This window comes from Engraulis encrasicolus, chromosome 20 (genome assembly GCF_034702125.1).
Source record: "Engraulis encrasicolus isolate BLACKSEA-1 chromosome 20, IST_EnEncr_1.0, whole genome shotgun sequence".
NCBI lineage: Eukaryota > Metazoa > Chordata > Actinopteri > Clupeiformes > Engraulidae > Engraulis > Engraulis encrasicolus.
This window is the reverse complement of record NC_085876.1, coordinates 43,261,475-43,273,590: the sequence shown is the minus strand read 5'-3', so window position 1 is coordinate 43,273,590 and position 12,116 is coordinate 43,261,475. Positions and strand designations below refer to the sequence as shown.

Genomic DNA, 12,116 nt, shown 5'->3' with positions numbered 1-12,116 from the left:
GACATGTCTTGCTTATTTTATTGTACTAATACAACAACGTAGAACATTTTCTGTGAAAGCCCAACTGGGAAACTCCAACTCCCATTGACATTGTGACACAGCACACAAGTGTTCACTGCACGAAATTGCATTTATGCTTCACCCGTGCAAGGGGGCAGCCCCCAATGGCGCCCCAAGGGAGCAGTGTGGCGGTACCATGCTCAGGGTATCTCAGTCATGGAGGAGGATGGGGGAGAGCACTGATTACTTAACTCCCCCCACCAACCTGGTGGGTCGGGAGTCCAACCGGCAACCTTTGGGATACAAGGCTGACACTCTAACCACTTACCCATGACCGCCTGTCAATCTTCAGTCTAGTCTAACTAATTATATTGTCTCCACTAAATGTATCTCAGGTGACATGGGTATACTGGTATGGGGATAGTGCTGTATGTAAATAATATTAACCCATTTCAGCCGGCACCAAAATGCCAGCTAATTGCCTATGCCCCTTTTAAGAAAGGTGTCCTCATCCTATAAAAAAAACCCAAATAACTAAATAAGTCTCTGAAGCACATACAGACATGATATGAGTTTTAAAAGCTAAGACCATCCTCTTGCATTAGAACACGTTAATTCAGCTCTAACATACCCACATTTTTAATCTAAAAAAATCTAATATGTCATGCCTAAATGCTGTGTCGCTCCAGGCACCTAGGTCAATACAACGAGTACTATTACAGGCCTAGTTCAGATAACCATTTATTAATATAAATAAGTACTTGCACGTCTATTGTACATGTCCACCCCACAATAGATATCCCCTCCCATCACCTACAAAACCTTGAAATGTATTTGTACTTTGTGTCTAAAAATAAAGTCTTTGAGCCATTGAATGAACTGATTACTACATTGAGTTGGTGTGATTAAGAGGTTGAAATCGGCTAAACTTGACTTGGTGTGCTGGACCTCTGGCTCTTCCATACATCCAATGTGTCATGACATCAGATCATCGCTCTTCTCATCTGGAGAAACAGAAAGATAACACTTAGCTGACACTTATCCAAAGCAACTTCGTTACTCACAGTGAATTGTCCCTGCAGCATGGGGCTTGGTGCCTAGCTCATAGGCCTACTTCAGCCTGGATGGGAGGTGAAGGGAGAGGTGTAGGATGGGATTTGAACCTGCAACCCTCCAATCGTAATACCACTTCCCAAACCATTAAGCCTCTGATGTGTGTGACTGATTTCAGAGGGCAGACAATTTGGATGACAACACAACAAAGTGGTGGACTTCATATTAACAACATCGACACTGGTGGGCCTATGCATGTCATTATAAATAGGCCAGCATGGATAAGGTGATTGGCATTTCATGACAGCATGCTGAAGAGTAGGCCTACTACTTGGGAAATCAGCGCTAGAGATGTACACATGGTTTATTTTTACATTTGAACCTTAACAGTATGAACGTCATAGCCTTGCTATTTCACCAAGAGCTTTATGAATTCCGTGTTTATGTTACAGCCTGCAATATCTTAGCATACGTCCATCATAGCGTAATGATGCTGATAATTAACGTTAATCATGGAAAGCATCTTACATTGACCACACAGAAAAAGCCACTGAAATTGCACATTAGACTTAAATTAACTAGCGTTCACGAATTAAGAGACAAATGATGATACAAAGGATGGCAAATGAGAAACTTGGTGCTCATCCAGCTACTTGAGTAGGCTAGTTTGATGGTTTTCCAGTTGGTTGCCGCGATTCACCTCAGCTTTCTCGTTTTATTTTGAGATCCAGTGAAAAGTCACGCCTGGGTTGTAACCCTATCTGTTTTTGTAACAAACAGCACAATGGGTGTTCAAGGTGTTTAGTTTATCGGCGATCTATGTTACGTTATGAGTTACTAAACGTTGCGAGTCCCATAGGAATCCATTCATCAATGCGGCACTCTTGCCGTCCAGTAGCCGTCCACTAGAACGTTTGACGTCACATGCAAATCATGGATAGCCTACTCGTAAATAATATTCATTCACAACCATTCATCCCGTGACTCTATCGTAGCAGAGGGGTGTGTCTCACACACACACACACCATGTGAAGCTGATGAATTATCACAGCAGGTAGCCAGGTGAAAGGACACACATTCTACACGCTTCCAGAAGGTAATATTTACCGTACCTGTCAATGACACACCTGCAGTGCGGTGCCACACAGACTTGACTTGGCTGTGAGGCGCTGCTCCCTCCCTCTCCGCCTCTACAATCACTTAAAAAGTCATGTGTGTCTGAATCACTGCTGCTCCGCTTCTTCTTACTACCCTATTACATCACTCACACACATACTCACTCACTCACGCACGCACTCCATCTGATCTCGAGCAGCTTGAGCTGGTTTGTACTAGTAGTGTGCCATTGCAACAAGAGAAAGGAAGTGGGAAAATCCATTAAGATGTACAAAAGAAACTGAAAAATGTGAAGAGGTTGCACCATGCATAGGTTCTTTATTTTTACATAATAATGAAGAACTTATGCATGGTGCGACCTTTTCTCACTTTTCAGTTTTACAATATTGTAGTCAGCACTGTAGTCAGAAGAAAAACTTGGATGGGTGAAGCCTGCTCCAATCTTTATGAACTTCTACAAAAGAAACTGAGCCACAAGATTGCAGTGTGGTTGCAATAGAGTTTTCTATTTATTATTATTTTTTAAATCTTTTTTTGGTGTTGTGTGAGTTCAAATGCAGGCCTCACTTTCTGTCACCTGTTGCTCTCTGTAGCCTGATAATGTGTAATGACAACTGTTTCGAGCAGTGGGATGCTGTAATGAACTGCTATAGTGGGCTACTATTGCCTACGAAGACATTACATAGAGTGTTTTCTGTAACACTTTATTTTAGGGACACATCTATTAGCACTAATACATACAATGTGCCTGTAGAAGTAACTTATAAGGCATGTACAAAGCAAAATCAAACATTTGTGAGGCACGTATTCGCAAATGTCTTGTTCATGCACAATAAGGGATTTATTACCAAGTTCATCTTAGTAAGGACATAGTAGGCCATAGCGTTTGCTTAGTACAGGTATATGCCTTACAAGTTACTTATGCAGGCATTAACATTGTATGTATTAGTGCTAATAGATGTATCCCTAAAATAAAGTGTTACCATGTTTTCTTTAACAATAGGGTATGACATGGTTATTGACATGCGTCAATGACAATTTACAACACTTTTTTGGTCTTTTACGACTTTATTGATGACAGGACAGTTTGAGAGATGGACAGGAAGCGAATAGGGAGAGAGATGGGGAGGGGTCGGCAAAGGACCCGGGCCGGGAATCGAACTCAGGTCGGCCAGCATGTCAGACGAGTACCATACCGGTTGGCCGCGGGTAACAATTTACAACAGGAGCCTCGTCATTTAAGTGTAAAATCTATCATCTGCGTGTGTGTCAGGGTTGGAAATAAGCACCCGTCCACCCGCCAGGGACGGGTAAATTTCAGGGCTGACGGGTACATTTTTCAACCCAAAAGTCACTTTGACTGTTAAAAATGGCTAATGACTGGTAGATTTTAAAATCTACCTGACACAAAGACTGGTGGGATTTTTTTTTAAAGTTCCACCCTTGGTGTGTGTGTGTGTGTGTGTGTGTGTGTGTGTGTGTGTGTGTGTGTGTGTGTGTGTGTGTGTGTGTGTGTGTGTGTGTGTGTGTGTGTGTGTGTGTGTGTGTGTGTCTGTCTGTCTGTCTGTCTGTCTCTCTGTCTGTCTATCAGTCTGTCTATCTGTCACTATCTGTCCATCCTTGGGCAGACAGGAAGGCAGGCCAGGTTCATCTCCTTTCCTTGGACAGCCCACTGACCTCTATGAAATGACAGAACTTTGATGTTGCTTTATTTGCACTGCAGCAAAAATAGATCTGGGTGGTGTTTGCACTTCTCACACAGAGAGCCAGCCAGCCAGATGTCACCTTAGGGCAGTGTTTCTCAACAGGGATGCCACGGGCCCCCCTCAGGGGTGCCCCGGAAACGTGGCTGATAAATGAATTATGTAATATAATACATTTTTGTCTAAATTGATAAGTTAATGCTAGTCAGGGGAATCGTTTATCTGCCATTTTCGCACAATAAAGTAAATATAGGTCGCCCCAGTCAGCTGCAACTTTGAACGTAGGTCGTGTGACGTCTCCAAATGTGTTACTTTTCTAAGCTTGTGTGGTATCCAATTCCAATATGCGACCTTGTGTCCTCAACTTGTGCTTGTGGCCTCTTACCAGGAAGTAATACGTCGTGATGACATCACTGACAACAGCATTATATTTCAACATCTCGCAAAAGCTCATTTTGCAAACTGGATGGTGAATGAAGAACAGTCCCCAAAAAATGATTGTGGCTAGGCTGACAGCTGGGAACATTAATTGTTTTCTCCACGGAGGCGGGGCATCAGCAAGACATGAGGCCACAAGCCCAAGTGGAGGATGCAAGGTCGCATATTGGAATGCACCCACAGAGAGCCAGCCGTCACCTTAAGGGCTCTGCATACTTCACGTGCGCACTTTGGCACGTTTGGCGCGAGAACCATTAATGACGTCATCACTTGCGCCAGACTATTCATACTTCAAAAGCGCCTTCAGGCTTTCGCTCGCATTGTCGGAAGTGCCCTCTGCTGTTCATGAGAGAAACGGCAGAATCTTTCGCAACTCTCAGCGTGAGTTCTACGGATGTATAAAATAGAAAGCCAAACACAGCTGCTGTAGGGCTACTGAATGTCTGACTTGTGACTTACCACATTGAAACATATATTTTTTGTTGTAGCCTACATTGCCAGATCATTCCAAGACCATGTGAGAGCATTGTTCTGGCGGCAGAATGTATAAATAGATCCCCGAACACAACGTGCTTCTGAACAGAGTAGGCCTAAACAATTGTTTCACTGAACAACATTTAAGAGAGAAGATAAAATAACTCTCTAGGACATTTTATTATCCTCAAAATGATGCAGGATCCATTCTGTAGTAGCCTACAGTAGTTGTAGCCTCTCTTCGCAACTCCTGCTTTGTCTGCCTACCTGCATGGTCGCTGGTGGCGCACGACAAGTTACAAAAAATGTGGGGTGCACGACGTCGCGCCAATGCAGCTCGCGCCACGGCGTGTGACGTCATTTTGGGTCACGTGACGGCGCGAGTGAGGTCGCGAGTGAGGTCTCGAGTGAAGTATGAAGGAGGCTAGCGCCAGTCACGCCAAGTATGAATCCCCCTTTAGACTGAACTATCCCATTCCCATGATGCAACAGTGATTTGCATTGCGCTGTGTTTTTTTTGCTGTTGAAGCCAGAGCGAGTATGAGCTTAATGCGAGAAATGACATGTCCTGAACAGTCAAAAATATCAATAATCAATTGCCATTACACTGTAGAGTCAAAGTCCAAGCCTACACAGTACATTTGCCGTGTTGAATCAACACTTGGTGTGTGGATCATATAGGCTACTGTATGCTCTAGAATAGTGTTACATTCAACTCTCTGGTTGCTATATTACTAACACAGTGGTTTCCCAAACTTTTTTCACTGTGCAAGCCTTTAACATTTCAATGTGGTTCGCGTACTCACTACTCGAATGTTGCAAAGCTGTACATTTTGGGCAATCCTCATTTCTAACAGACCTGACGTTTTGGAAACCTGCATGACAAGTCTAGGAGTTATAAATTACACTTGAGATGGATCCTTCCAGCATACAATTCAGCAAACAATTCAAAACTATGTGATGTAATGTTCATTAATTCTGTATAAAACAACCATCTCAGCCATTGCTCTATTCAGCTCACGCACCCCCTTGTGGCAGGCCGCGCACCCCCATGGGTGGATCCTCCCCAGTTTGGGAAACCCTGCTCTACAAAATGTATGGACCCATGCACTTGGGTTGAACCAGCACTGTGAAATGTACTGTCTATAGTAGTCAGTGAGTGTTACTGTAGGCTAGGTCATGTCATTCCAGTGGTGGAGAGCTTCTAGAAGACTCCTTGACTGTCTCCCTTTACATCAAGACTTCACTTTCACATACGTGAAACACCCAGCACCTCAACCATGGTCATGAGCTAACTGGAATAGTTGGGTGAGTTAACCCCCTATCATAGGTTATAATAGCTAATGTTATAACCTTACTGGCTCCAAATTTTAATGACAATGTCAGTCACATGAAAGCTATTACTAAGTCTGCATTTTATCACATAAAAATCGTCTCTAAATTTAGGGGCCTTATGTCTACACATGATATGAAGAGTTCAGATGCAAAACCCTCTAAGTGCCATTTCAGAAAATAATCTTAATTCATTTTTACGTAATACAAAGCTATGAAAATTGCAATTTTTTTATTTTATTTATGTAATATAACTATTTATATGTATTATCAAGTACATGAATGTATACCAAACCAACAATGGGGTTCTCTAAAAATATAGAAGTGCAGGTCTTCAGAAATGGAGTTAGGGGGTTTTGCATTTGAACTCTTCATATGGAGAAGCTAATACATGCCTTAATTTCTAGTAAGGTTGATTACTGTAACAGTCTTCTTACAGGCATCCCCAAAAAGACCATCAAACAGCTTCAACTTGTACAAAATGCAGCAGCAAGGGTTCTTACAAAAACAAGGCAGTTCGACCACATTACTCCAATTTTAAGATCGCTTCATTGGCTCCCAGTAAGCTACAGAATTGATTTTAAGGCAATGCTACTTGTGTTTAAATCATTAAATGGAATGGGACCCACATATCTACTGGATATGTTTCAGCTGTATGCACCAACCAGGTCACTAAGGTCAACAGAGAAGAATTTGCTGGTGATTCCAAAAGTCAAAACAAAGTGTGGAGAGGCAGCCTTTAGCTTATATGCTTCACAGCTTTGGAACCAGCTTCCAGATGACGTACAAAATGCACCCACTATTGATAGCTTTAAATCTAGACTCAAGACAAAGCTGTTCTCAGATGCTTTCCCCTAGCTCAAATTCTTATTTTTTTATTTTTTTATGTTTATTTATTTATTTATTATTATTATCATTTTACCTTATGTTTTATCTTAATGTTTTACATGTTATTTGACTCTAATATAATTCCTTCTTTCTTCCATGTTTCCTTTCTTTTTTTTTTGCATTTGTTAATCTTGTGAAACACATTGAGTTGCACCTGTGTATGAAATGCGCTATACAAATAAACTTGCCTTGCCTTGCCTTGCCTTGTGTGTCGAGGACAGCACTCTTCAGAGTTTTTTGTTTTCTCATTTATTTGGGCATGAATGTTTCGTTCTATTCTCAGAGTCCTTCCTTAGCGTATAATGGCTATGGCCATGGCGATTCAATTCATTCACTTTGGCAGGTTAATTTGTGCACCCATCACACGCCAAGGAAGGAGGGAACGGTTCTGAGCCCGAACCATTTATGGACGAATAAATACGAAAACATTTCTGAAGAGTGCTCTCCTTTACATTGCACTTCGCTGACTCTTTTATCCAAAGCGACTTGTCATTAGTTACAAGGTATCAGTTATAGTCCCTGGAGCAATGTGGGGTTAGGTACCAAGCGATAAATTGTATAACATGGGCGATAAATTGTATAATAACATAAAGTAATAACTAGTGGTGGGCCGTTATCTGTATCTGCTAAGGCCCATGGTAATGTCATAGCAATGTTGTTATGATGTAGTTGAGTATCTTCAGCAAAAGGTGAATAGGCCCGTTGACAATCCCTTCTGCACTAAGATGCTACGGGATATCTTGCTGTACGTGTATGAGAAACAAACCCTGAGGTATGGGAACAGGCCTTAGAGTTCACACAGACCAACTAATCAGTTCAGGTGAAAGTCCGCAACCCTTATCAGGCAATAGTGCGGTCTCTGGCCCAAAAGCCAAACCTTTAGCCTGCCAAACCCCCACACCGTAAACCTGGAGAGACACTTAAGGCCCTATGTGCAATGCATGCCACACTCCCTGTCTGAATCAAGAACGAATTTAACCCCACCTTGGGTGGGTCGCCTTGCCACCATGACATGGAATGTCAATGAAGATTCTTATTTGCCCAGGCCAACTTAGCCAAAAGAGTTTTAGGTAACACTTGATTATAGGGATACATCTATTAGCACTAATACATACAATGTTAATGCCTGCATAAGGAACTTGTAAGGCATGTACTAAGCAGCAAACGCTAACGCCTACTAGGTCCTTACTACGGTTAAACTGGTAATAAATCCCTTATTGTGCATGAACAAGACATTTGCGAATACATGCCTAACAAATGTTTGATTTTGCTTTGTACATGCCTTACAATTTACTTATACAGGGACATTGTATGTATTAGTGCTAATAGATGTGTCCCTAAAATAAAGTGTTACCGCGTTTAATTGTAGAGCAAGCAACTGGTCTTGTTTTTGGAGCTCCAAGGGAGAAATCCAGTTGTTCACAACGGAAGTCTTTTGACCATGATGTGGATTCCCCAATTCTTAATTTGCCGGGGGTCACGATCGTCCACCATTACAGACTAGTCTAAAAATGTCCAGATATTTTCCTCATGACTCAGCATCAGACGCTTGTGTGTCTCTTTGTTTGTAGTTTGAGAGTCTGTGTGTGTGTGTGTGTGTGTGTGTGTGTGTGTGTGTGTGTGTGTGTGTGTGTGTGTGTGTGTGTGTGTGTGTGTGTGTGTGTGTGTGTGTGTGTGTGTGTGTGTGTGTGTGTGTGTGTTTGTGTGCGCGCATGTGTATGCGTACGGGTGTGTGCAAGCCTCTTTGTGTGTGTGCGTGTACAAGCTCCTTGTGTGTGTGTGTGTGTGTATGTGTCTGTGCGTGCGTGCGTGCGTCTCTCTCTGTGTGTGTGTGTGTGTGTGTGTGTGTGTGTGTGTGTGTGTGTGTGTGTGTGTGTGTGTGTGTGTGTGTGTGTGTGTGTGTGTGTGTGTGTGTGTGTACTTGTCAAACGCCTCCACACTGAATGGGTTCCTTATCAGTACCGCCCATTAGCAATCTACAGAAAGGCCATTGTGAGAGCAGCAACAGAGGCTTCACTCACACACATTCTCATGAAAAGAGTTTTGATGATGATGGTGCCATGGAAGACTTAGCACTAACTAAAGGCATCCAATAAATGGCTTTCATGTAATGAGTTTCAGAACAGTCAAGACAAATGCGTAAATTAAGCTGTTCATGAACTGAGCTGAAATTCAGCTGAATGGAGTAAGCCAGTGTAACAGCTGACCACACTAAAGGTTTTTTTTTTTCCTGATCACTCAGATACAAAAAAAGTTGCAGAGGTGTCTTTTCAGATATGTTATTGTTCATTTTGTTGTTCACCCACATTTGCCAAGGTATGTCTGACTTTCAGAGCACTCCCAAACATACTGAGTGAGGATACAACAGAACATGATTTCTGAGATGAAACAACCTATGAAACGTGGCATGGGGTCTCTGTGCAGCCGTGCAGAATGAGGAGAGGGGAATCTGGCACAAAGACGGAAGAAGGCAAACGCTGTTGCAAAGTATTGCGCCAAACTCGACTTGTTGCTATGTCACCGCTCAAGCAACTCCCAGCTACGCGCGCCTGCAGCTATTACACAAAAATATGGCCGCATTGCCCAATAGCAGGGAATAGGCTAGGCGTCGAGTGGGCTGGACTCATCCCGACCTCGCCTTTATAAAACTCTCTGTCACATCCTGTGGTTGCACGTAGTGATATCAGCTGCAGATCTTCTGTTTAATAGAGGTGAAGTTTGCATTTCGTCTATTGCTTTACCGTCCGCGTAAAGAAAACCTAAGGACATTCAGTGCGGATATTGACATTTTTTGGTAAGCTATACATTAAACTTATTGTTTTTTTTACACGTTATCAAAATTGAAGGATGTAAACCAGCCTGCACAGTGGAGTGCATGCACTGACATGTTTTGTTTTGCTAAAATGTGAATGGCTCTTCATGTTTGAATTTACTGGGGTGTCATGAAATATAGCATATCCAACTGTCCCCAATTCGAGTTATGCACGATTCACTTATTTTGCAGTAAAGTAGAAATGTACGCGTACTTTACACCAGTTTTCCCCCCTTATGAGTGTGTGGAATAGTTAGTAATTTCTCAGGGTAAATGGATTGTGGATTATCTTTATTTGAATGACAAATGCACAACTTTGTTGCGCACATGTGCGTGTGCGCACTTCTAACTTTGAGAAGAGAGACAGTTGAACGTGGGCTTGTCAACAAAGAGCGCAGACACACGGACGTGTCTCTTCCTGACAGGGTGTGTATCAGTTTAACCACACTGAAAACCGTCAAATTTGATCTCAACAGCGTCTGCCATGTAATCTGAGGCGAGCCCTAATCCGACTGACAGAAGTCAAAATGTCAGTGAATCTTTTAAATACAAAGTAACCTACTTTTCTTTCGCGCATTGGCTGGTAACTCAGTTAGTTTTGCGCATTCCCCAGAACGCCCAATTAAATTCAGATGTACCTATAGGGCTATGGATTCGGATTACATTGCGTTTGTTTTACACTTGTTACATGACAGTAGAGATGGAAACCCATGGGATACGAGCGCACACGCCGCGTCATTTGCAGCTCTTGTTTACTAGTTCTTTGCGCATGTAGCCTATTCGCCCGTTTCTTCTCTCCGTTGTTCTGACACCCCCTGTCGACTCGAGTAATGTAATCCGCCTAGTTGCCATATCAACATTTTTGAATATTCCTCTGTTTTCAAACTGGGCTACAGGCCTGGACAAGCCAAGTTGTAAACACAAAAAATGTGACTAATGAAAAAAGACTTCTCTCAGATCAAAGAGCAACGTTAATAAAACCTAAAATCCTGCACATGCTTGGCTTGCTTTAAAATACGCGCTGGACTGCAGTCAGTGCAATCCTGGCTACAGTTCAGGTTTTGAAAAGAGAGCGGTTTGGTTTTCATTTATGCAAACAAACTCGCCTGATAAGATGGTGGCCTATGAAGACAGGCGATGAAATGAATCTCTTGGATTTGTCAGAGGAGATCAAGTGTTCCAATTAACACATCGTGCCGCAGGCTCCCCAGTGCCAAACCAACCAGCAGGGCTTCAGTGAGTGTGAGTGAAACGAAAATGATTGCAGTCCACAGGCTAGCTAGCCTGAGTCATGCAAGCACACTTAGCATTTATTCCATGTGTCTAATGATGGATATGCATTTCGAGTTAGACTACAACCTTGTTGTTGCTCAGAAGGTTTGTTATCACTGTGACCTAGACTAAGCACTGCTGAAAAAATAGGCAGATTAGGCATTGTAGGCCTACAAGTCTTACCTCCTCTGCCAGGGCCTCGTTTCCCAATAACGATGGTTCTTAGCCTTACGTGTGTCGTTAACCAGTGATCCTACGAATGTTCTTAGATTTGCTACGACTGTTTCCCAAAGACACTCGTACATGAACGCGCGTGCACAGCCTCTAAGATCATTCGTAGCGTCGCTCTTAAGGATCGCTGTCCACATATGTGGTGCTGAAGTGTCCTCGGAGTGAACTGCGCCGTCATCTGCTGCTAAACCATTTACAAAAAGTAAGACGTGTGTGTGTCAAAAGTTGCTCTCCATAAAAGGTGGACTACGTTTGTCGCAGTTTGCAACTATTGACAGGAGTTATTGTTGGTTAGTGAAATAAAATGCACACAAACAATGAAATCATGCAAAACTCCCAACTGACTGTAATAACCATGAGCTACGCCGTTAAGACCCAGATAAAGCGCGTGCAGTTGGCTACTGCAGCTTAATATTTAAGAAGACAAGTAGGCCTAGTTGGAGTTCCAAATTGGGATGCGCAAAGTTACAACCTCAAGGCGTTCAAGCCTTGACAACTGTCGGGAGCACGTCAGCATGCTGTTATGAAAAACAATGTCCATCAAAATTGACACATCCCCTCGCTGCCTTCTTGTTATTGCTTAGCATACTAGAGTCGGAATAGGGAGAGCAGAGCTTGGCACATGTGGTGAGCGGTGCGCAAAGAACCGCACGCTCAAGGCTTTCACAACTGCGAGGACATTTTTGCACTGCAGTCTGCTGTTATTAAAACAAAAAATCTACACGAATCCCCGTCGCTGCCTTTTTTTGTCATAGCTTACCCTTCGCCTATATCATGTATTTTCTGCGCCGCCTTCC

The 12,116-nt window shown here is 42.8% G+C and overlaps 1 protein-coding gene across 1 annotated transcript in view; it reads left to right on the top strand.

Moving 5' to 3' along the window:
• The first annotated feature begins 9,665 nt into the window (after positions 1–9,665).
• Positions 9,666–12,116, top strand: part of ndrg1a (N-myc downstream regulated 1a) — a 36,845-nt gene continuing 34,394 nt past the window's right edge. The window contains exon 1 of the mRNA XM_063185973.1: positions 9,666–9,798. The gene's annotated coding sequence lies outside the window, so the exon portion shown is untranslated. The remainder of the gene's footprint in view (positions 9,799–12,116) is intronic.